The following is a 25,726-nucleotide window of genomic DNA, read 5'->3' as shown; positions in this document are numbered from 1 at the left end:
GCTGGGCCAACTTGCCACTGAACACACGGATTCCTAGTTTTCAATAGTCTCTGGCTCTGCTGTGTGTGCCAGTTTTGCAGAAATAAGATACAGATCATGAGGGCACCTGGGTGGCTCAGCAGTTGAGTGTCTGCCTTTGGCTCAGGGCATGATCCTGAGGTCCTGGGATCGAGTCCTGTATCGGGCTCCCTGCAGGAACCCCGCTTCTCCCTCTGCCTATGTCTCTGCCTCTCTGTGTCTCTCATGAATAAGTAAATAAAATCTTAAAACAAAAGATGCAGATCATGACCAGAAAGGGCTTACATAATTAAAGATTTCCAAGATGTCATAACTTTCACAGGATGGCAAGATTCAACAAAGACTGAATGAATACAATTCAATCAGAACACTGGCTAGAACACAATAAGGATCCAATAAATGTTATTCATTATGTGTATACATATATATTTATTTATTATAATTAATGTTACATACTTCAATAATTGGAAATTGTTACTGCCATTATTATTATTTTAGTCACTAGTGTGTGTGAGGTACTGTCCTTGGTATGGGCAAAAAACAGTCCTTGCCCTCAGGGAGCTCAGTCACATAGGACTATGTGTATAGAGTGCAAAACAGTCTGATGAGGATTATGCATATACAAGATACTGTGGGGGAGCAGCTTCTAGGAGAGAACAGGTCTGGGCTCTCTAAGGAGCTCAATACTGATCTGCGTCACTGAGAAGGCTCTTTCAACCTCTATCTCTGATGCAATTCTGCTGCCTCCTTAAATGTGAGCCTTTCATTCACAGCCACCCCAGGTCAACATTCTAATCAATGTTCTTCCTTTTCAGAGCTGTCATCTATACTCATCTCAGATTCCATGTACTCGGAGAAGCTATCCAATCCAACCCAATCCAACACAGTCCCTGCAGCCAGTCTCCTTTGAAATCCGGTAACACCTGCTGTCTGTACTGTATTCTTAGCTAAAACTTCTTCATTATTCAGTTGTTTCAAGTAGATAGGAATTGTTTTCCAGAAAGCTCCTTGAGGAGAACTGCTGTGTGTTCAAGTCAAGCTGACTCAACTCATGGTGCATTATTGAACACCTGCTCTGTGCCAAACACCATACAAATGCCAGGTGTAGATGCAAAGAGGATTAAGATCAGGTGTGATAGGAGAGACCACTGCAAATACTAAACATTTTGTACAATGAATGTAATAATAATAAATGTGAAATTATAAGTGTGTTTTGAACAAAGTACACAAGTAATCCGGTGGCTCTCCAAAGGGGGTTGAAGAATGAAGAAGAACCTCCAGACAAAGTGATGACCAAGCTAGGTTCTTCTGCTGGGAGGTGTGGTAAGAAGTGGGAACTACTGTAATTAGGAACATGGGCGCTGGAGATGGCCTGCCTGGGTTCAAATCCTAGCTGTATCACTTTATTAGCTGGGTGTTCTTAGGCAAGTTACTTTATCTTTTCTTTGCTTCGGTCTTCTCGGCTGTCGAATGGAACCAATAATCATACCTGCTTCATGGAGCTGTATGAGGATTAAATGAGTTAATCTATGAAGAGTTCTTAGAATGAGGGTTGCCTGGGTGGCTCAGTTGGTTAAGTGTCTGCCTTTGGCTTGGGTCATGATCCCAGGGTCCTGAAACTGAGTCCTGCACTGGGCTCCCTGCTTAGTGGGGAGCCTGTTTCTCCCTCTCCTCCCTGCTTATGCTCTCTCTTCCCACCTCTCTCAAATAAAGAAAATCTTTAAAAAAATAAAAAAGGGAAGTTCTTAGAATAGTATCTGGCAAATAGGTGACAGTAAATACTGTTATGATTATTAATATTATTCAGAATTTCATAGAGCTAGCATGAAGTGCATGTGTGCAACATATATGCTCAATTAAGTAAAAATCATGTGCTATGGAATCACCCAGAGAGAAACGACATGACTGTTCAATCCAGGGTTCTAAATGGGATAAATCTTTCCATGGCCCAGGACAGAGTGAGGCCTAAATGAGCTCACTCGTAATTAGCTGACACAGCACTATCAACATCTTCAATTTGCTGTCCGTTTTCACTTCCATGACTCTTTCAACACACTCTCTCAAGATCTTGAAAGTAAACTGAATGAACAGTTTCAGATTATTTCTTCCAAATGAGCTGACACTATTAAGATGGACCCTTCCACATTATCATGTACTTGTTAATTTACCTACTCTTATTTCAGACATATCCTTTGTCTTCAGCTGACATCATGTATTAATTTGCCTCCATTTATTTCGTCAAAATATGTCATGTCAAATAGGAAGGTTTTATTATTTTTTTAAAAGATTTTATTTATTTGAAAGGGGGGTGGTGGGGAGCAGAGTGACAAGTAGACTTGTCCCAGGACCTTGAGATCATGACTTGAGCTGAAGTCAGAAGCTTAACCAACCTAGCCAGCCACCCAGGCATCCCACACACACAAAAAAATGAAGGTTTTAAAATAACAGAACCTATTGCATTGCATTGGTGGGGCAAAAATCAATCAGTCAAGATCTGGTCATACAGTATCCATCTCAAGCCAATAAATACTGAAAATTTCCTCAAACTTTGTACTTGGATTTATGGCTTTGTATAGGATAAGGTTTAATGATCTTCTCTAGGTTACCAAGAAAGAGCAGGGAATCTAACACACATATTCTATTTCTTTGTTCGGGCGATTAACTAGAAAACCAAAGGATAGGGAAACCCTGACTTGTCGGCACTGAGAGGGTCTACAACTCTTAGTTATTTAGATCCATGGTAGAGTACAAAGCAAGCGCAAATCAGAAGGCGAGAAATCTCATTCGGGCTCATCCTATGTATTCTTATTTTAGAGGGCTGGAAATATCACTCATCCAGGCACCTAAGACGGTATGTGCGATTTGTTTGTGTGTATCCTTTCCTATCTCTGTCTTTACACTAACTTCACTCCGTCTCCTCCCCTCCATTCTCAGTGCAGCTGTCCTTTTTTTTTTTTCTCCAAAAGATTTTATTTATTCATGAGAGACACAGAGAGAGAGAGAGAGAGGCAGAGACACAGGCAGAGGGATAAGCAGGCTCCATGCAGGGAGCCTGACGTGGGACTAGATCCCAGGTCTCCAGGATCACGTCCTGGGCCGAAGGCAGGCACTAAACCGCTGAGCCACCCAGGGATTCCCAGTGCAGCTGTCCTAATTCAAGCCCCTAGCCATTTCTTATTTAGAATATGGCAAAAAGTTCTCTATTCTTTATTCGTCTTTCTGCCTCAGCCTCTCCCCAGTCTAGTCCCCCTACTCCAGGTAGTTATCTTTCTAAAACCATGGACTCTTAAATGTGGCAAGACTTCATCAGCTGGTCCAAAGCATCTTGGTCTCCTTCTGCAACCCACCTCTGTCGCATCCGCATGTCCACCCCAAACCAGTGACTGCCCACACTTGTCATGCTGTTCTGCGCATCTGCTAGCCCTTCACTGATCTACTTCTGACCACTCTTCAATACTCAATGCAAGTATTTCCTTGGTGAAGTCCCAACACAAAGGTGATCCCTCCTTCAGCTTCCCTAGTGTCTTTGTACATACTGTGATCATTTGTTTCCTTCTCTATCTTCCTTTCACACTGAATCCCTTTAAGGGATGGAACTCTGTCTCAATGAGCCAAGCAAGGTGCAAAAACTTAATAAATATGTTCAGTGAATGGTTGCTAAAACAAGAGAATGCTTTGACTATCGTTACATAGAAATTGATAAGATGAAAGCAGTGAAGAAGACTGTTTTGAAGGCTAATATTGTGGAATAAGACAACGTGGTTCTTGATTGAATTACTAATTTTCTAGAAGGGAGCCAAGTGACACTGCCTAGAATCATGCCACTCTACATTTTCTGCTCCGATTCTGTGCAAAAGCAAATTACCAAAATGCAAGCTGATAGAGGTCATATTCCAAGAAATGAATTATTCCACGTTATGCCTTTAGATCGGTTCTGGTTCTATTTGCTCTAAGCCATCTACACTGATAGGAAAGTATGATAATCAGTCATCAAAAATGTGAAAATTATCTTGCATTTGTTGAGCTTACCCAGGTCGGGCAGAGTGTATGTGCAGTGATGTTCCAGTAGAGCAGTTCTTATAACAGAAACACTGGGGAAATCTCCTTATCTGGCAGACTAAATTTAAGTGAACTATGGCATCACTACTCACAAGATCTGATAATAATTGCAAACAATCTTCACCATCGGAAAACACTTATGTTATAACATGAGGTGGAAAAAATGAGATCCAAACTGTATATGTAGTATGCTTAATTACTTTTTTAAGAAAATATTTTATTTATTTACTTGAGAGAGAGAGAGAGCACAAGTGGTAGAGAGGGAGAAGCAGGCTGTGCATCAAGCAGGGAGCCCAATGTGGGGCTCGATCCCAGGATCCTGGGATCATGACCTAAGCCAAAGGCAGCCTCTTAACCGACTGAGCCACCCAGGAGCCCTGATTGATTGATTACTTTTTTAAAAGGGGATATAGACAAAAGACTGAAAGAAAATGACAAAATACTGTAGCCCATTGTGTCCAGTTGATATTAACTACTGTACCTGTGAGCTGACGGTACAGGGATCAATGGGGATAGCTAAGATTTCTGAAGAATAATTATCTAGCTCTTCCTTTCCATATCCAGCACTCTTCATGAGACCAAGTAATACGTATAAGTAGGGCTGACAGCAATGGGGATGGGACGGATGTTTATTTGATTTGTCAAACTGAAACAAATTATGAAATCAAGTCCAGAGATCATAACATTAAAAAAAGGAACTTTAGAATTTATCCTTGCTCAACTTTAAAACTGCAGAGTTTCAGTTTTGGGTAACACAGGGACTATGACACCATTTCTAGCCCTAGTATTTTCTAGATGTATTATCCTAACATTTATACTATCTCAAACTTGTCTGCTCCCCTACAAGGCAATACATCGCAATTTAATTTCTATCATATCTTTTCCCCATGGCCTCTCATTTCAGAGCTCCAGACAAAACAATAACAAAATACCTGAATAGAACAGAAGGCTTTAATGTAGAATAAAGCTAGTGCTAATACCGTACTTTGTTTTATAAAGTTTCTTAAAATTAAATGACACATTTTTATCCCCCCAAGGATAGAAGGTAAAGAGCCACTGAAGCCATCCATTTAGCGATAAAGCTCAGAAAGGGAAGCTCTTGTGTCACTAAGTGAGACCGGGCCTAGAGTTGGGTCACATACCTGACTCCACAGGATTACTCAGCGTGGTCATTACAAAATGCCACAGAATCTTGGTGATAATTAAATATGCTTACTTTTTCTTACCACTTGCATTTTTAAAAGATTTATTTTACTATTATTTATTTATTTATTTATTTATTTTTAAAGATTTGATTTATTTATTCATGAGAGACACATAGAGAAGCAGAGACATAGGCAGAGGGAGAAGCAGGCTCCTCTCAGGGAACCTGATGTGACACTCGATCCCGGGACGCCATGATCACGCCCTGAGCCAAAGGCAGGCACTCAACCTCTGAGCCATTCAGGCATCCCAACATTTTTTTTTTTAAATAAAGATTTTATTTATTTGGTGGAGAGAGTGAGAGAGAGAGAGCAAGCGAGAGTGAGCATGAGTAGGGGGAGGGGCAGAGGGAGAAGCAGACTCCCTACTGAGCAGGGAGCCCAATGTGGGGCTTGATCCCAGGATCCTGAGATGATGACCTGAGCCAAAGGCAGATGCTTCACTGACTGAGCCACCCAGATGCCCCCTTTTTACTTGCCTTTGATGAGGATATCAATATTTATTTTTGATACATTTAAAGATTCTTCATTGTGATGGCACAATGTAGTCATGTTAAAAAAAAAAAGAAAGAAAGAAAGAAAGAAAGAAAGAAAGAAAGAAAGAAAGAAAGAAAGGAGAATGATCCCCAAAGTGCACTCAGTATGGAAGAAATTTAAAAAGGTCAGAGCCTGAGGGTCCAAATCTAGTGAGGCTTAACAATGCTGTCAGCAACAAAAGTCAGCGAAGCCACCCAAATGTAGCTCAGCTCCGCAGCTTGCAGAGTGCTCAGAGCCAATCAGGGCAGGGCTACCCAAGCTTCCAACAGTAATGAATCCATAGACGCTCTGGTCGGCCTGGACATCTGTTTTTAGTTTTCAGGGTCTTGTCTGAAGTTAGTCTAACAGAAAACATACCAAAAAAAAAAAAAGGCTGCCAAGTGGAAAGAAGTAAAATGAGATGGAGAGAGAGGGAGAGAAAGGGAGAAAGAAGAGGAGGAAGAAGGTGGGGAGGGAGGGAAAGGGAGAGAAGAAGACAAGACAAGAAGGAAGAAGCTAAGGGATGTGGGAAATCCTCAATACCACAGGGCCCAAGGACAGGCACCTCCGCTACCATACCCTAGCACCAAGGCTGGTCTGTAAGGCTTCCTTCCTCCCACTCCACCCACCCCCCTTCACTTTCCACCCACTTTCCAACCTTTCCCACATGCAAAGGAAGACATGACTTCAAAATCAGGATCAGCTTAGGACATAGCTCTTGTGAGTGTGTACAATACATCTGAGTCATTTGTTCATTTTGTAAACATGAAGAAATCACACTTTTAAAACTTCCTCCTTCATGACATTCATAGCACTTGACAGAATGCTTAGCATGGAACATTGACTCTTTTCCTTATCCACACCCAAAGTGTCAAGAGGGACAGACTTGCTTTCTCACCCAGAGCTCACATCCTCCAGGGCAGGTGACAAGAGGGAGCATGACAGGGGGACACCTGGGTGGCTCAGTGGTTGAGTGTCTGCCTTTAGCTCAGGGAATGATCTCGGGGTCCTGGGATCGAGTCCAGCATCAGGTTCCTGCTTCTTCCTCTGCCTATGTCTCTGCCCCTTTCTCTGTGTGTCTCTCATGAATAAATAAGTAAAATCTTAATTAAAAAATAAGGGGGAGCATGACAGGGAGGCAGAAGCAGGATGCACAGTAGCTGTGGTGTCTATGAATGTAGGCCGAGCCACAGAGGAGCGCAGAGAACTGAGGAGCAGCCCAGGAGAGTGTTCTACTAGGGACATTGCCTTCCTCTGGGGAGTCTTCTCACTCAGAGGCCCCCAAGCCCCCCACCCCAGACATTTACACATCATCGGTAATTATCTGTTTACGCCACTGTCTCTCCCACTGATCCATAAACAACTCAGAAACGAGGACCACTTCTGTTCATCTCTGCATCCCTAGTTCGTGGTGCATGGGAGGGGCTGTGTCAGGACACGAAATCCAATCTTAAGGGGCCCTTGGTGGCTTAAAAATCATTCTGCTCACTGCCTAGCTCTTCTGCAGAGAAGGGTTTCTATGCACAACCTAGAGAGGAGTTCTGTAAGGCTTGGACTTCAGGACGGTGGGTCAAGTCCAGAGGTAGGTATCACTTGGCTCTGTCATCAATTGAAGGATAGGTGTTAAATTTCCTGCAGACTATCGCTCTTGATGTCTATTTATTAGGACAGAGTGAAGATGAGATAAAATGTTTTGCCCTCATTAGAGGAAAAAAAAAACCCTAATAATGCATCAAGACAGTAACAAAAACACCTTACGTAAGGAGATCGTTTCTGAAAGCACAAAGCAGGGTGACTGGATGATCTTGGTTTTCACTTTCAAAGCCCGTGGAGGGGTGGGGAGCAAGTCTTTGCACTCCTGTGTACAACCCACATCCATTCATAAGCTCCAGAAGATTGCATTAAAGTGAGTGAACGAAGAGAGTGGCCAGCAGTGACAAGACAAAGGAAGGAAGGAAGAAGAGTAAGAAGAGAAATGAAAGCTCTCGGGACTTGCTTTACAAACTCGACAGGAAAATACAAAGATCTCAAACAACTCCCTTTCTGAGCTGAGGATGCTGCTGCTGGCTTACAGCCACACCCTCCTGCCTGGAGTGGGGGGTCTAATCTAGATCGGGGGTGAGTGGTGAGAGACCACCGAAGAGTGGCTTGTATCCTCCCCAACATTGCAGGACAAACCTATGTGATGGCTGTTCCATTTCTCTGACTACAATTTTCTTCTTCAGCTAAAAAGGTCTCTTAAGACAAAAGAAGGGGCACCTGGGTGGCTCAGTTGGTTAAGCATCTGTCTTTGGCTCAGGTCATGATCTCGGGGTCCTGGGATTGAGCCCCACATCAGGCTTCCTTCTTGGTGGGGAGTCTGTTTCTCCCTCCCCCTCTGCTCTTCCCCCCACCCCCAACTTGCGATCTCTCTCTCTCTCTCTTTCTCTCTCTCAAATAAATAAAATCCTAAAAAACAGAAAACAAAAGAAAACCACGGTGGGGCTACTTGTTGGGTGACTGGAGAAGACTCTCACTCTGACATCCTTGACCATGAGCCTCCCCAGGGAAAAGGTAGCAGGGGATTCAAGAGCGAATAAAGGAGGCAGCCTCAGAACACATCAAGGAGGCAGAGAAATTATGTAGGGGAGGTAATGAGCACACTAATTATAGGGGTCATCACAAGGCGCAATGGAATGAAATTAAGGAAAGGAAAATGTTCATTGTCAGGAAAGACGCTGTTGGGCCCACTGGGGGAGAGGTGTTTCCTGTAGTCTTCACACAGACCGGAGGCCATTCATCTGAACGAAGTTGGTTCAAAATGAGCTAGAAATTATTGAGAGGGAATTTTATTTTTGTTACCAAGAGACTAGGTTACTTGATGACACACAGAGGCCTCTTGTATCTAATTTTATCACTCTGTTCTCTCTTCTAAATTAAATAGTAAAATAGCAAATGATAAAAAGGCCTATGACTATTTCATTCCAGAAATATGATTCAACATCTAAGGAGATCAAAACTGGCAACACAAGAACAAGTAAGAAGAATGGAATAGAGTCAGACATGCTTCAGTTTACAAGGGATTTACAGAGGGGATCTAACTAAAAGGGAATACTAAAGATAGGGCTTGTTTTTCTTACTTTCCAGAACGAGTTCAGTTACTGGATTTTTCGGAACTCATACAAAGACGCCAATTTAGCCTCATCACCATCAGTCAGCGGGAAGGAGCATTAGCTTTCAAAGTTGAACCCCAGTTTCATAATGACATCTAGTACCATCCTCAGAGCAGTTGGGTAGCTGAAACCTGGAGCTCTGAACAAGGTGAAAAATTAAGCCAGAAAAGCATTTTATTTCTTAATTTTTTTTAGATTAAAAAAATTTATTTATTCATGAGAGACACACAGAGGAAGAGACATAGGCAGAGGGAGAAGCGGGCTTCCCTGTGGGGAGCCAGACGAGGGACTCCATCCCAGGACCTGGGGATCATGCCCCAAGCCAAAGGCAGATGTTCAACCACTGAGCCACCCAGGTGCCCCAAGAAAAGTTATTTTACTTATTTATTAATGGGGGGGGGGAGGGCGAGAGAGAGAGAGAGAGAGAGAGAGAGAGAGAGAGGCAGGCAGAGACATAGGCAGAGGGAGAACCAGGCAGGGAGTCTGATGCGGGACTTGATCCCTGGACCCGGGATCACACCCTGAGCTGAAGGCATCCCAAGAAAAGCATTTTAGAGTCAGGTGTTCTAATATTACTTGGTATTTTCCCAGTATTCTTACTATGTAAATGCCTCTTCAAAGGTGTGCTATGCAGGGGGCTTGTCTGCTTGCTTCCTCCGCCAGCCACCCACCTGCCACCACTGAGTGATGTCCACCGTGCGTGGTGGGCCCTGTGCACACCAAGGTCAGTAGGACAGAACCCATGATCTAAGGGGCTCACCGTCTATTGCTGAGATAGAAAGTGCCATTCAAATCCGGTGGGCTACGTTCTGTGAGCTTCAGGCATGGGCTCCAGAGGAGAAAAAGCAATGCTCAGCAGGGTGGGGAGCTCCTGCCAGGTCCACAGGCAAGAGATTAAGGTGCAATTTGGACAACTCAGTGTGGGCTCAGGAACACCGGGGGGAGAGGAAACTGGGAGCGGATGGGACACAGGCAGATCTGAATGACACAGATGCTGCTAAGCTGAGACCCTTCTGCAGCAGCAAGGTGTCAGGGCACTTTTGGAAATTTATCCTCTCTGTATGTGAATTATGAACATGTAATATTTTTAACAAGATCTCAGGGTAAGTCATGTCTGGTGATGAGGTGCTCTGTGCCCTCCCCAGTTTGTTGGCTCGTCCTTGTCCTTCATATCAACTATAAATGCAGGGCTAGAGCTATAAAGAGAATCCTTTAAAAACCTTTGGTCTGATTTCAGATCCGAAGATGTCTTAAGCACTGTGATGGTCTGATCCGATCCTAATCAACAAACCTTTTCTATAAACATGCAATTTCACCCTACATACTCTATTACTCCTGTAATACATTTATTACAATTCTACTACTGACTACAGACATTGTATTTTGAAAGGACAGACAGCCCACAGGCAGATTTAAAAGGAGTTTACGACACTCAGGATTTTATAATGCAGGCTTTCATCTTGTACAATATTAACTATATAATTGCTAACTTGATTTTTCTTTCTTTTCTGTATTGCTTCTGAGACTCTGATGGAATGTTTGCTGCCATTGCTAATGAAATTCAGAGAAGGACCATTGGTTTTTAACTCCGCTTGGGAATTTTGATGCAATAGATGTTTGCACATTGCTGTCAGAACAAGTAAGATTCCTTATTCCTAAGTGCAAAGGGGACGTGGCTTTTCAGAGGAAAAGAGAGAAGAAAAGTCAAGCAAAGGGGACTTTGGGAAATTTGGCAGGAAGAAACTTTTGGGTTCTGTTGATCTGATTGTATAAGAAGTATTTTCAAGAGCTTTTATATAATAGGTAAATTTTTTTTCAACCAACATCTAGGGTAGAAAGACACAATGGCTCCAAGTCAACTGTTTGCCAATTATAAGAAAAGAGCCCTTTGGTGGAAAGTGCATGGGAATGACTGGAAGTTCCCACCTCTGCCACCAATCAACTAAGTGACCTGGGAGGTTGTGCCACTTATATATTGTTTTTGACCTTGTTCTCTCTACTACCTGATAAATAAGGGGATAAGAATAGGAGGGAGGGTAGACTCTGTAGTCTCAAAAACCTATTCCAGTTTTAAACCCTTCATTCTTACAATCTATCAGAGTTTTACCCACAGAGGAATCAGACTATGTTTAAACAAATAAACAAAAAAAGGTTTTATTGAATATTGAGGTCATCAACTCAAATGACTTCTCACACTGATCTGAAGGCTAACTTGTGCTTTTAAGAGTCGATCTATTTGCAAACCAAACTTGCACAACATCTGATTTACGCTACAGAAATATATGGCCAATAATAACCTAGCAAATAAAATTTGGATTTCAAGTGATGAAAACATGTTTCACTATGACCAATCTTAAGTATAAATTGAGCAACAGAGATGGTCACCCAAGTATAGCAGGTAGGTGCAATGTGGTTATTACTAACATTTTGAAAACTGTGTTCAGGAAACCTTATAATCACGGCGTTATTTTACAAGAGTCAATGGACTACAAAGAAGAATTATGTTCAGACCCGTCATTCACTTAAAGGAAGAGGATGGTTGCAAGTCAGCAACAGTAACAGAAATTAAATCGGTGGCTGGAATATGCTTTCCCAGTGAGATGAAGCAAACATCTTACTGAGCCATGGACTCTTACCTTACAGCAAAACAGTTGCCTGTTCTTTTCATTCCTCATTATCGCAAAACCCTCATATAGACTAACCCCATTTATCTAAATTATGATTATGTTTTCAAAGGCTTGTAGGAACTAGTTGCAATCCATGCAAACTCATCATCTTACAAATATTAACTGGTCCATCGGTCACTGAAAAGGGCAAGAAGATCAGAGGTGGGGATAGCACTGTATGTAGATGGCCAAATCATGGTAGTAATCGGGGCAGACGGTTCCCTTAGCTTCCAGGTGACTTGCTGGTGTAAATGTCTATGTTGTCAGCAGGACCGACAGTTGAAAAATATGAAAGAAACCACACACTGGAGCCAGTGTTTTTCTTGGAACTACTATTTAAAGATGCACCAACCTGGAAGCCCAACATAGTCCCAAGTAGACTAACATGTGGCTTACAAAGAATTTTCAAACGAGGAACTCTCATCCCCCAGAAGAGCAACCTGCATGCAGCTAATATTTAATCCTCCATGTTCCAGATGGTAAAACGTCATCTGTGGCCAATGAAACTGTATTACTGACCATGTGAATTCCCTGGTGGGCTGCTTCTCCCATTTTTGCTCCACAGTGGTTTCACTCAACAAGGACCACCAGTATCCTTCTCACTGCTCTGAGTCCATGCTGATCCTTACCAGCCTTCCACTGCATGTGCATGTGACCAGACGTCCCCTCTGCCCCCCACCCTGCTTCTGACTGAGGCCATGTGCAGTGCAGAAGGGGCTGGAGCTCAGAGCCATACCTGGGGAAAGTCCTGCTTACCGCTGCTGTCTGACCTCTGGCAAGTCACCACTAAGATCCATGAGCCTTAGTTTCCTCATCTGTAAAATGGGACTGTTCTAAGGACTGAGTATTGAACTGAGTGCCGACTTTAATTTAATCAAGTCATTGATTATTTCATGTACTCAGCCCACAATAAAGCACTGAACAGCTCCTGTTCCCTATATTCTAAGATATTGGATGTGTCTGCTTTTGCTTTCTGCTTCAATTCTGTCTTTTGTATCTTCTTCAAAACCATTTCAGTGACCCATTCCTGCTGGCTTTGGGGTCCCGCCATCCTTAACTTTCTCTGTCCTCCTCCCTGGGCTACCAGGTGCTGTGTGATAATATATGGCCTCGCCCAGCTGGTTATTTTCCTAGTCTTGGCTGTTTATTTTCTTGCTAGACCGTCAGCACACACGGAGCCATAAATGATGTTTTCTGAGGATCTATCTCCCCCAGTGCCACCACATTATCTGTGTAGATGGCACATCAACCTACCTACCTACTTTGAACTTTCCCCTTTGGTGAAGCAATACCTGGTTCTCAATACTTAAACACCCTAAATCATTAGTAACTCTTTTTATACATGGCATATGCTTATCTTTCTTTTCTGAGCCTTCCTCTTTTCGTTTTCACTGGGTCACGTCACCATGTCAATGATCTACCAAATAAGCGATCTCTGGTCATTTTCCACTTGTCCTTTCTTGATGATAATTTGGATGACTGCCAGAGCTTGTGTGGCCCCCTCCCCACCGGCTCTCCAGCCCCCCTGGCCTGTGGAATAGTCCTCATTTTGCTCCTCTCTTTGCTTACTTACAGAGAAAAAGGGAAGATTTTAGTTGCCTCATGGAGAGACAGCATGGATTCAAATCCTGCCTCCCTCAGTGCCTCTCTATTATTTCATCTGCAAATGGGAAAACACCACCTGTCTGGAAGGGCTGCTTGGAGGATAGGAATGTTTTACGTAGAATGCTAACCACGGGGCTTGGCACATGGCAGCAGTCAAGAAATGAGGACGAAGTGTTTTCTTAACCCTTGGGAGCTACCTCCTGCCAGCCAGTAGCTCCGTCATGCCCCTTCCCAGTCCTTACACCAGTGATCGTTTTGAAGGGTTGGCCTCCCTTTCGAGATCCCATATCATGACCTCCTCTGCAGGACAAAACATGTTCAAGAACTTCATCCACTGCTTCAAGACTTTCTTCTAGGTTGCTTCAAGATATTTCATAGTCTTTTTTGGCCAAATCCTCTCAAGGACACCCTGCTCACCACTCTCTAGGCCACATCCTTACCTCTAACGGCCTTATTTCTAGATGTCTTTGAAGGGGTACCTGGGTGGCTCAGTAGGTTAAGCATCTGCCTTTGGCTCAGGTCATGATCTTAGGGTACTGGGATGGCGCCTTGCATTGGGCCCCTTGCTCAACAGAGAACCTGCTTCTCCCTCTCCCTTTGCCCCCCACCCCATGCTCAAATAAAGCAACGAACCAACAAAAAAATATATATTTGAAATGCGAACTCCCAAGTAAAACCTTTTCTGACTAAATATAATGGACACGGTTAGATTCCGACCTTTGAGAAAAATAATTCTACTCCAGCATGGGGAGGGAGGAAGAACTCTGGCCCGATCAGGAAACCTGCTCCCAACTCACTATGTGACCAGAGCCAAAGCATTTCAACTTCTCTAAGCCAGGGAGGTAGACTGGGTCTCTCCGAGCTCCTTCTAGCCTGGAAGGTGAGATTCTCTGAATGCAGTGATTCTCTGAATGTGGTATACACTGGTCCCCTCTCTCCTCTGCCCATCACTGTTGTTTTGCTGCTGCGATACCTTTTAGGTCCCTTACCCTCGGAGGCTCTTCTCAAGGGCAGAGACCATTATCTGGGTAACTCACTTAGCACAGCCTGGAGCACTCGCTGTGCTACAGACAGTACTTAACGCATGCATTTAGATGACAATGATCAAAGCACCTCCAGTGAGGCACAGACAGCTGCCACCAGATGACTCAGACCTCTCTGCAAAATGGCTTAATTTAGCACCCTTTCAGTTGTCTAAAGAACAGACTCTAAGAACGAAGTGAACTGAACACCCTTTAACTAATGTAACCTCACAATGGCCCTTTAAGGTCAGGAGTTTTTATCTCTAGAATACAGATGAGAAAGTACAGACAACAGACAGCCTCATCCGTTTCTCCTGAGTCAACAGTGGACTCAGGGGCCTGAGGGCGTAGTGGAAAAAACCAAGGAGTGACAGTGAGGAGATGTGAGTCCCAGGCCAGCCTCTGCCATTAACCATGTGTATGATCTTGGAGGAAGCTCTTTTCAGGCCTCATTTTCCTCATCTGGAAAATGGCCTTGGGCAGCAGTTCCCAAGCCTGGCAAGGCATCAACACCACCAGGAAAACTATATTAGAAACAAATCTGCATTCTCAGGTCCACTCTTGAAAATTCCTTCCTTCATTCATTTATTTCTTTGAGATTCTTATTCTATAGGTCTGGAGTGGGGCCAGGACTCTATTTTCTGTATATGTACCTCCCCAGCTCCCAGCCCCCAATATGAGAATGAGGGCAGCAATAAGTGCCTGACACCAGAGTTGCAGTTCCATGTCTCACTCAGACAACATTGTCCCTTCTCAGTTCCAGATCCCATTAGATTGTCGTCTTTGCTCCCTCTTGAGGAGAACCCAAACTGGACTATTTCCAAGCATATTGCATGGTAGCTTAGCACATTCATGAGAACCCAAAGAATTTTGAAATCAAAGGTTGGTTCATACGACTTCCAGGGCAAGAAAGAGGTAATCTTATTTTGATAGAAATCCAAGTGAAAGTGTGGGAACTCCCCCCTGAACAAGCTTCTTGTAACCGAACATCGGGCAATGATGAGAAGGGGTCAAGGCAGTAGCCTTGCTATACAGCCATTTGCAAAGCTTCCTTTAAAAAGAAAATCTATAATATACTTGGCTTTGCTTGACCCGAGCTTAAAGATTCAGTTAAAGTCTTATGAACAAGTTGGGAGGCCTGGGTGGCTCAGTGGTTGAGCGGCTGCCTTTGGCTCAGGTTGTGATCCTGGAGTCCTGGGATCGAGTTTCACATTGGGCTTCCCGCAGGGAGCTGCTTCTCCCTCTATGTCTCTGCCTCTTTCTATGTGTCTCTCATGAATAAATAAATAAAATCTTAAAAAAAAAAAGTCTTAGGAACAAGAGAAGCAGCCACCTAAGAACCTGTTTGCTTGTGTAACACAAGAGTTCTCGTCTATTGAAAGCTCACTGTGTGTGCTAGGCCCTACACTAGGCATTCACACATATTGCTTCCTTTCATTGACACGACTCTGCTGCAAGTACTTTTTTTTTTTTTTTATAATGCTTTTTTGTTGTTCATGAGACACACAGAGAGAGGCAGAGACATAGGCAGAGGGAGAAGCAAGTTCCTCACAGGGAGCCTGATGTGGGACTTGATCCAGGATCCCAGAATCCCACCCTAAGCCAAAGGCAGACACTCAACCTCTGAGCCACCCAGGCATCCCTGTTGCAAGTACTATTACTGACATCTTACTAAAACCTAAGTGCACAGAGCTAAACAAACGCAGGTATGTTTGTCTCCAGAAATCATGCAATATTACAAACACGACCTTAATATCTAATGCACCTAATGCCAAAATTTCTAGAAAACCAAACAGGCAATAACAAAGCTCAGCAAGTTTGCCAATTTTGGAAGACTCTGTGAATTGGAAACAAAAGGATGTCCTTTACGGAATTCTCAAATGTGCTCTGTTTAGGGGAATTTTGGCAAACGGGAAGAGGCTAATAAATATAACTGAGAAAACTGGACTCCAACTCCCATTCTTGATGTTGATTTGCTGTGTTTGGGCCCTTGAAAAGTCAGTTTTCCTATCTGGTTGTGGGTTCCATATCAGCAGAGTGAGGATGATAGGAGCTACTCACAAGGCGAGGATGCTGTGAGATTAAACAGTTTATGTCCACAAAGCAACTCTGATCTCCTTAGAGAAAGGTACCAAACAAATGGGTACAGAACTCTTGCTCACCCTTGCAAAGGCTGTATTGACTGAAGCTTGTAAGAGGCACCTTGGAGACTAGATTTCCTCTACTGTTCTCTGAACTTTCTGAATTTTTAAAAAAGATTTATTTATTTATTTATTTATTTATTTATTTATTTGAGAAAGAGAGAGTGCAAGCAGGGGGAGGTGCAGGGAGGGAAGGAGAAGCAGATTTCCCCCTCAGTGGGGAGCCCAATGCAGGCTGGATCCCAGGACCCTGAGATCCAGAACTGAGCCAAAACCAAGAATTGGACACTTAACCAACTGAGCCACCCAGGCGCCCATGAACTTTCTAAATTTTATCCCTGCAAATGAATTTGTGATTGCAAATAGTGGGCCATCGTATCCACTGCAACTGCAACTCTGCTGTTGATTGGAATCTGAAATACTGCAAGCTTGTCTTAAATTCCTTGCAGGAAAATTTGATTCTCAAACAGTGAAGTGCGTTCTTACAATGTGGTCTTATTTTGAAGGTAGTCCTCAGTCTGTGCTATTATAAAGCATTAATTAAAGTGTATAGGGGCACTTGGGTGGCTCAGTTGCTGGAGGGTCTGCCTTTGGCTTGGTAGTGATCTCAGGGTCCTAGGATCAGGCCCCACATCGGGCTCCCCACTGAGCGGGAAGTCTGTTTCTCCCTTGCCCTCTGCTGCTCCCCCTGCTTGTGCTCTCTCTCTCTCTCACTCAAATAAATAAACCCTTTTAAAAAAAGTGTATAATAGGAGCTCAATTGTTTTTTGTTAAAAAGTAAAGAAAATACGTATTTTTTTAAATGTTAGAAGTAGAGAATTTATAGTTTTCATCGGTTGCTGAATTTTCCTACCTCACTTGAGGTTACTCTTTCCTATTACACAGCACTTGACATTTACACAGTGTTTTACGATCTGTTTACTACCTGATATTCATGGGCACCCCCTTTGAGGGAGGGCCCCGGGGCCTGATAACTGCTTTGTAGGTGAGGAAATAGAGAAATCTAATAACTTGTTCAGAACTGTGAGAACCTTTCTCTCTTTTTTTTTTTTTTTTTTTTTTTTTTAAAGTACTCTCTACACCCAACATGGGGCTGGAACTCATGATCCTGAGATCAAGAGTCATAGGCTCCAATGGCTGAGCCAGCCAGGAGCCCCAGCACCTTTCTCCTTCATATATGACATTTACCACCTCTTCCAGAGATTATGTACAAACACAAAAACTCGATGCATGAAGGGAACAAGGTTTGGCCTTCTCTTTGAGTGGACTCAGTATCACATTACACCTGAAAAGAGCCTGGGGTCATCTGGTGCAAACTGTGCACTTGGCACACGGGCCCTGGGAAGAGGTGAGGCCGGGCTCACTGGATCCAGTGTCAGGGTGCCCCCTGCTCATCCAAATCTGTGACTCACAGATTCCCAAGTCAACTGTACCTTCTTGTTGGGATGGGCAATTCTGAAGGGTTAGAGCTACATTCGGTTTTCTGTAGCACTTGCTACGCACATGAGGCTTCAGAAATGAACCACTAGATGTGGCACTGAATTTAGAGCTTTTTGGATGACAGCTTACCATTCCACCCATAAACTCCTCAGACCTTTAGAGTTGATCTGTATTTTTCTTTTCTTTTCTTTTTTTTTTTTTTTTTTTGATCTGTATTTTTCTGAGGCTTGCCTCAGAGGTTTGAGGATGGGTGGTGGTATAGATTTCCACACTTCTTTATAGTGGATCAAAAGCTAGTTCTGTTTTCTCCTCTCATCATGAGAAGCTTTATTTCCACTGGTCTGAAAGCCACATGCTCTGAACACTTAGAGCTGCCTTTCAGCACCCCATTCCTTTTTTTTTCAGCACCCCATTCCTAAGTCCCTCCCCTACTTTCAGCTCTAAGCCCCAACCTCGCAGGCCAGGTCAGAGGTCAAAAGTTCCTGATAGTGACAGTTCTGGACAGGCCCAGATTGAAGTATCTGGACAGGCCCAGATTGAAGTAGCAGTAACAAAAGCAGTAACAAACATTCTTACTACTAACATCACTACCATCAGGACCACTGCAACCCATCATTTTAGTGAGTGCTCACTATGTTTCCAGACCCTGTGGTAAGTGAACACTCTGTGGAAATTAGCCCAATTCACAGCGTGTCTTGCTTTAACGCTATGAGGCAGGTTACAAATATTATACCCATTTTCCAGACAAAGAAACTGAGGCGCAGAGAGGTACGTTTACCCAACGACACACAGCTCACACATATGGTCCCAGAGGCCACCCTCGCTCCCAGCTTCTACTATGAAGTGACCAGAAGATAAAGAAGGGCCACCAGACTTCCAGAGTTTGTCCAGGGCTATCAGGACAAGCCAGAGGTGTGTTGCTGGACAATTAGATCATCTAGCAGTGAGCTGTCTGCAATCAAAGGTAGATGTGGATCCAAGTAAAAATCCACATGAACACCTAACCCCAAATGTAAACAAAGTATTTGTTCAAAAGGAAATGTTCTTATTAACCAAAAAGAAAGGAAACAGGATATAAAAAAAAAAAAAAAAAAAAAACCACACACAATGGCAAATCAAAGGTTTTGTGGCAACTTTGAAGGAAGAGCCAAGCTGACATGGCCAGCCCTACTCCTATAGGGGACACAGGCTCCTGCAGCAAAGCGGCTGCCATCCCCAGATTGAATGAGCCAGGGCATGCGACAGCAGGGCTGCATCAGGTTTTTAAATATGTCCAAGAACAACACCTTAATTACTGTCCTATTATGAAAGGGCACCCTGTTGTGGACTGAGGTCAGGCCGGCCTTGTGCTACTTCAGTTCAAGTGTCCTAGGTGGGGGTGTCACTGAGGTAGGACGCCTGCCCTGATGTCACTGCAGCAGGATTCGGGTGTTTTTCTTTGGATCTAGACTCACAGCTCAGTCTTGGATGGGTTTGGACAGTGCACCTCACACATCTTTGGTCTGCAGACTGAGGGGCAAGAGCATGTGGGCGTTTGAGAAGGCACTGAGCTTGAGCCAGGAGATCTGATGCTAGGTCCCACTGAGACAGCAACCAGATGTTTCCTCATCATCTATGAGAGGTTGGGGCTGGGTGACCTGAGATATTATTTCCAGCTTTAGCATTTTAAGATGATAACACCCTGCCATTAAAAAAAAAAAAAAAAAAACCACCAGAAAATGGAAAGCCAGTTGACTAGAATTGATGGACAGGCTGACACTATTCCTGATGAAACACCGAGGATGGATATCCTATCACTGATTCATGCTAGAAACCAAACAGTGAGGTCGGGATTTTGTGCACCAGTCTCTGAATCATAAGGATCCTCAAGACCACGTTTTGAAAATCCCTGAGTTGGGCTCTCACAAGAGAACTACTCATCACCCACCTCTGGCTTGGCAGGGAATCAAGTTCCCAAACCAGCAGGGCCCAGTGTACACATTTTCTCCATTGAAAATGTGTACTGAAATACTCTTGGTGCCTGGCTCCAAACCCAGTCCTGCCCGGGCCTCAAGATGCTCAGTCATTTACACGTCCATAGCTCTGCACATGCTTTTATACACTTCTTTTTACTAGAAGCAGATGTGATGGGCATGGAAATTGATCCTTAACGGGGGAATATACTGATTATACTTAGCTCCACCTTGCACTAATGCATGATCTTGTAAATAATTTAGGCATCTCTTCTAAAGACACCCTGAAGGTTCCTACAACCAGGTTTAGCATATACTACTTGTAGACATGATTCTGACAGTCAGTTTCAATGTGATAACTAAAAATAGGTGTGATGTCTGATTCTTAAAAGTCACTGTCCAACTTGGAAAAAATGCCAGGTGCTGTTTCCTTAAAAATTAATCCCCCTAAAGCAAACGGTTTAACGAAATGTTTTCCCTTGTGCTGGAAAACCTTACCCACAATGCTCTAATTCTTGAATATGGCAATCTTTTAATAAGGAGGAGCTCTTCGATACATACTAATCCCAAAAGACTCCAGATTGCCAGATTATCTAGTCATTAATCCACTCAGACCTACTTAGAGAGATTGAAAATCTTTGCAAACCCAGTCATGATAATCCCTATGATAATTAGTTACCTAAAAATGATTTTGCCTTTAAATCCTTGAACAATTACACACATATATTTTGTGGTCACTCATACCATAATGGAGAAATGGGGTCCTACAGGTCACAAACTCAAGTCTATTAATATTCCCAAAGAAATCTTCCTTTCAACACCTTTTATTTCTTTACATTCTGTGCCCAATACTTGTATGTAAAATACTTCTCACCTCCTTAGTTCCATGCTTACTCTCTTGTAATACGACAGTAGCTCTCATATACTATCAAAACTTTTTTAGCTCAATTTATAAGGCCTTTTGAAAAATAGTACTCTCTTACTTCAATCTGATCAAGAAGAGAGGCATAAAATATTTTAGTTATTTGGGGCAAACCCATAGATTTCAATTTCAATTGCTTAACCTAGAATAATCTTTAAAATCTCCCCACAAAATGATATTCTATAATGATTGAAAAGAATGAAAAACAAACCAGATTATTATTTTAATGGACAACACTTGTTTTTGTCTTTCCTTCTCTTTCCATCTTTTTAAACCAGGATTTTCTTTTCATACTTAAAAAAAGAACTGTGCATGCATATGGTTAAAAAAATTCACAAGAAGTGAGTAAAATGAGAAGTAAAAGCCTTGCTCCCTTGTCCACAAACCCACAATCCCAATCCTCAGAAATTACTGTTAGGTTCTTGTGTATTCTTCAAGAAATCCTCTACGTACACACACACACACACACACACACACACACACACACACACACACACAGAGGCACGCACTATACATACATGTAAGTGCATGTACTTGTATATACATACTCTCTATATATTGAATATCATGTATGTACACACACACATATACAATGTCTATTTTTTACTCAGAAAGGGACATGTTAATATATACTGTTCTACACCTTGCTTTTTACATCTAATAATATATCTGGGGAATCATTTCATGTTGGCACATAGAGGATACTTCATTTTTAAAAATAGCTGCTTAATCTCTTTTATAGGCATCCAGAATTCATTTAATTAATCCCCTAATAATGAACATTTAAGTAGCTTTCTGACCCCTATTTTATGGAGGTATAACTGACCTACAATGAACTAACATTTCAAGTGTATAATCTGATTAATTGGATGTGTGTATGCAGCCATGAGACCATCAGCACAATTAAGAGAGTGGGCATATCAATCATCTTCAAAGCTTCCATGTGCCCTGGATAATCCTTTCTTTGCATACCTTACTGCTCCCCTGACCCTCCCCCAGGCAATGACTGATCTGTTTTCTGACACTTTAGGTCAATGCATGCAAAGAATTTTACATAGAAATCCGTATCTTACATGGCCTTTTTTTGGAGTCTATCTCCTTGCTACAGGTATCAACAATTTTGTTCCTGCTTTTTTTTTTTTTTTTTCTACCTGGTATGATACTCTACAGATACAGTGTTTATCTATTCATCAGTTGATGGACATGTGGATTGATTCCAGCTTTGAACAATTATAAAGGAAGCTGCTAGGAATATCTGTGCAGTAGAAGTTTTTGTATGGACAGATGCTTCCAATGCTTTTGTGTAATACCTAGGAATCGGATGGATGGGTCATGTGGTAAGTATATGTTTAATTTTTAAAGAAACTGTTGAACTAGCTTTCTGAGGTTGTATCTTTTGACATTCCCAACAGCTGTGGATGAGCTACTCCATATCCCTGCTACCACACTTGGTACGGTCAGTCAGTTTTGTTTTGTTTTAAATTTCAGCCACTCTAATAAGTGTGTATAGTGGTATTTCATTATGGTTTTAATCTGCATTTCCTTAATGACTAAAGAGGTTGAGAATCTTTACTTGTGCTTATTTGTCACCTGTTTCTGTTATTTTAAATATCTATTCACTTCAATATTTTTGGTCCATTTCCATATCTTCTCTTCTTTTTCTATTTTTTTTTTTTTTTTTTTTTTACTGCATTATTCTCTTACTATTGAGCTTTAAGAGTTCTTTTTGCATTCTGGATATAAGTTCTTTATTAGATTCATGATTTGCAAATAACATATATCAGTCTGTCACTAGTCCTCTCATTTTGCTAAGAGTGTCTTTTTTTTTTTTTTTAAAGATTTTATTTATTTAGTTATGAGAGACAGAGAGAGAGGCAGAGACATAGGCAGAGAGAGCAGCAGGCTCCATGCAAGGATCCCGATGTGGGACTTGATCCCTGGGACTCCCGGATCATGCCCGGAGCCAAAGACAAATGCTCAATCGTTGAACCACCCAGGCATCCCAAGAGTATCTTTTAAAGAGCAGAAAGTTTGATAAAGTCTTACAATTTTTTTTCGGGGTTTATTTCTTTGTGCTGTATCTAAGAAATCTTTGCCTAAACCAATGTCAGTTTCTCCTGTTTTCTTCCAGGAGGATTTCTCTACTGCTTTAGGTTTTACATTCAGATCTCCGACCCATTTTGAATTTTTATAGATGGAGTGAAATTCGGATCAGGTTTATTTTTTAAATATATGGATATCCAATTGCGATACGACCATCTGTTGAGAAACAATTCTCCACTGAATTGTTTTTACATGTTTGTGGAGAAGCACAGAACCGTCTTTGCACCTTTTTCGAAAATTAATTGGCTGCTTATTTAAGGATCTATTTCTGGATTCTTTCATGTTCCATTAATCTGTCTAACTGTGTCTATCTTACCATACTGACTTGCTTACTTTACAGTCTTTACAAGTCTGGAAGTCAGGTAGAGACATTCTCAAATTTTGTCCTTCTTCAAAGTTATTTGGCTGCTCTAGGTCCTTTGCATTCCCATATGGTTACAGAATAAACTTGTTAGTAGCCATATTAAAAAAAAAAACTCATTGGGATTTTGATTGGGGTCGCTGGAATCAGCAGATCAATTTGGTGAGAAATAATATCTTAAGTATAACAAGTAGTCCATGATATATCTCTCCATTTATTTAAGTCCTCTTTGATTTCTCTCAGCAATATTTTGTAGTGCTTAATGTCCATTCCTTGCACATCTTCTGTCATATTTTTCTTTTTTCTTTTTTTCTGTCATATTTTTCATAGGTATCTCATTCTGATATTATGAATGGCACTGAAAAATTTCAGTCTTTCATGGTTTGTTGCTGGTATGAAAACAATTGATTTTTATTGATTTTGTATCTGCAAATTTGCTAAACTCATTTATTAGTTCTGGTAGCTTTTTTTGTAAGTTGGGATTTTTTTTTTTGTACAGATGATCATGTAATCTGCATCTTTCTAATCTAGATGCTTTTAAAGATTTTTCTTGTCTTATTGCACTTGTTAGAATCCTCAGTGCAATGCTAAATATCGTGGTGAGAATAGATGATGCTCTTGCTTGTTTTCTCAGGACAAGCTTTCAGTTTTTCACCCTTAAGTATGATGTTAGTTATAGGTTTTCATAAACATCCATTATTAGTTTTAAGAAATTCTCTTCTCAGTTTGCTGAGAGTTTTTATCAGGAATCAATATTGGAGACCTAAACAGGAGACCTGAAACCATAAAAATCGTACAAGAGGGCACAGGCAGTAAGGTCTCTGACATTGACCATAGCAGTATTTTTCTAGATATGTTTCCTAAGGCAAGGGAAATAAAAGCAGAAATAAACTATTGGGACTACATCAAAATAAAAAGCTTCTGCACAGTGAAGGAAACAATCAACAGAACTAAAAGGCAACCTACAGAATGGGAGAAGATATTTGCAAATGACATATCCAATAAAAGGTTAGTATCCAAAAATCTAAAAAAACTTATACAACTCAACACTCAAAAAAGAAATAATGCAATTAAAATATGGGCAGAAGACATGAACACACATTTCTCCAAAAAAGACATACAGATGGCCATGAGACACATGAAAAGACACTTAACATCATTCATCATCAGGAAAATGCAAATCAAAACTACAATGAGTATCACCTCATACCTGTCAGAATGGCTAAAATAAAAAAACAAAGGAACGATAAACGTTAGTGAGAATGTGGAGAAAAAGGAACCCTCTGGCACTGTTGCCGGCACAGCCACTGTGGAAAACAATATGGAGTAAAAAGTTAGAACTACTGCATGATCTAGTAATCACACAATTGGGTATTTACTCAAAAAATACAAAAACACTAATTCAAAGGATATATGGATCCCTATGCTTATTGCAGCATTATTTATAATATCCAAATTATGGAAGCAGCCCAAGTGTGCATTGACAGATGCGAGGACAAAGAAGATGTGGTGTATATATACCACGGAATATTACACAACCATAAAAAGAACAAAATCTTGCCATTTGCAACATGGATGGATCTAGAGGGTATGCTAAATGAAATAAGTTGGACAGAGAAAGACAATTACTGTATGATTTCACTCATAGGTGGAATTTAAGAAACAAACCAAATGAGAAGCAGAGAAGAAAAGAGAGAGACAAACCAAGAAACAGACTCTTAATGATAGAGAACAAACTGATTGTTACCAGAGGGGAGGTGGGTGGGGGAATGGGGGAAATAGGTGATGGGGATTAAGGAGTGTATTTGTCATGATGAGCACTGGGTGATATATGGAATTGTTGAATCATATATTATATACCTGAAACTAACATAACACTGTGTTAACTATACTGGAATTATAATTTTAAAAACTTAATAGAAGAATCAATATTGGATTTTGTCAAATACTTTTAATGCATCTATGAGATGATCATATGACTTCTTGGTTTGTCAATATGATGAATTACACTGATCAATTTTCAAATGCTAAATTAATCTTATATGCCTGAACTAAACCCCACTTGGTCATGATGTATTATTATATTTTTATATATATTTGGATTCCATTTGCTAAAAATTTGTTTTTTGCGCCTATACTTGTGAGGGATATGGGTTTGTGATCTTATATTAACTTTAGTTTCACTATCAGGGTAATGCTGGCTTTATAGAATGCATTGGTTAATTTTCTCTTCTATTTTCTGTAAAAGTTTCTGTTTAATTGGTATTATTTCTTCCTTAATATTTAGTTGAATTCACCTTGAAGCCATCTGGACCTGGAGTTTTCTTTGTAGGAAGTGTTTTTAACTACAGTTTATTTTCTTTAATAGATAAAGCACAATTTAGGTTATTGATTTCTTCTTAAGCAATCTTAGGTAGTTTGAGCCTTTAAAGGAATTTGTCCACCTCATCTATGCCAAGTTTACTGGCAAACAGTTGTTCATAATATTAATTCATGATACCTGTCATGAATCTGTGTAGGACCTATACTGATGTAACTTCTTTCACTAACAGATACTGGTAATTAGA

The 25,726-nt window shown here is 41.5% G+C and overlaps 1 protein-coding gene and 1 long non-coding RNA gene across 9 annotated transcripts in view; one reads left to right on the top strand and one right to left on the bottom strand.

The window, feature by feature from the left end:
* The window catches only part of LOC140603824 (uncharacterized), a 28,278-nt gene extending 15,127 nt beyond the window's left edge, over window positions 1-13,151 (top strand). For both annotated transcript variants that reach the window (XR_012006797.1, XR_012006796.1), the window contains 3 exons: window positions 834-934; window positions 10,472-10,586; window positions 11,392-13,151. This is a non-coding gene — a long non-coding RNA (uncharacterized lncRNA). The remainder of the gene's footprint in view (window positions 1-833; window positions 935-10,471; window positions 10,587-11,391) is intronic.
* NSMCE2 (NSE2 (MMS21) homolog, SMC5-SMC6 complex SUMO ligase) overlaps window positions 1-25,726 on the bottom strand; it is a 214,300-nt gene that overhangs the window by 14,696 nt on the left and 173,878 nt on the right. The window lies entirely within an intron of this gene.

The sequence above is a fragment of the Canis lupus genome, chromosome 14, assembly GCF_048164855.1.
Source record: "Canis lupus baileyi chromosome 14, mCanLup2.hap1, whole genome shotgun sequence".
NCBI classification, from domain to species: Eukaryota; Metazoa; Chordata; class Mammalia; order Carnivora; family Canidae; genus Canis; species Canis lupus.
Note: the sequence above shows the minus strand (reverse complement) of the source record. Positions and strands in the feature narration are given on the sequence as shown.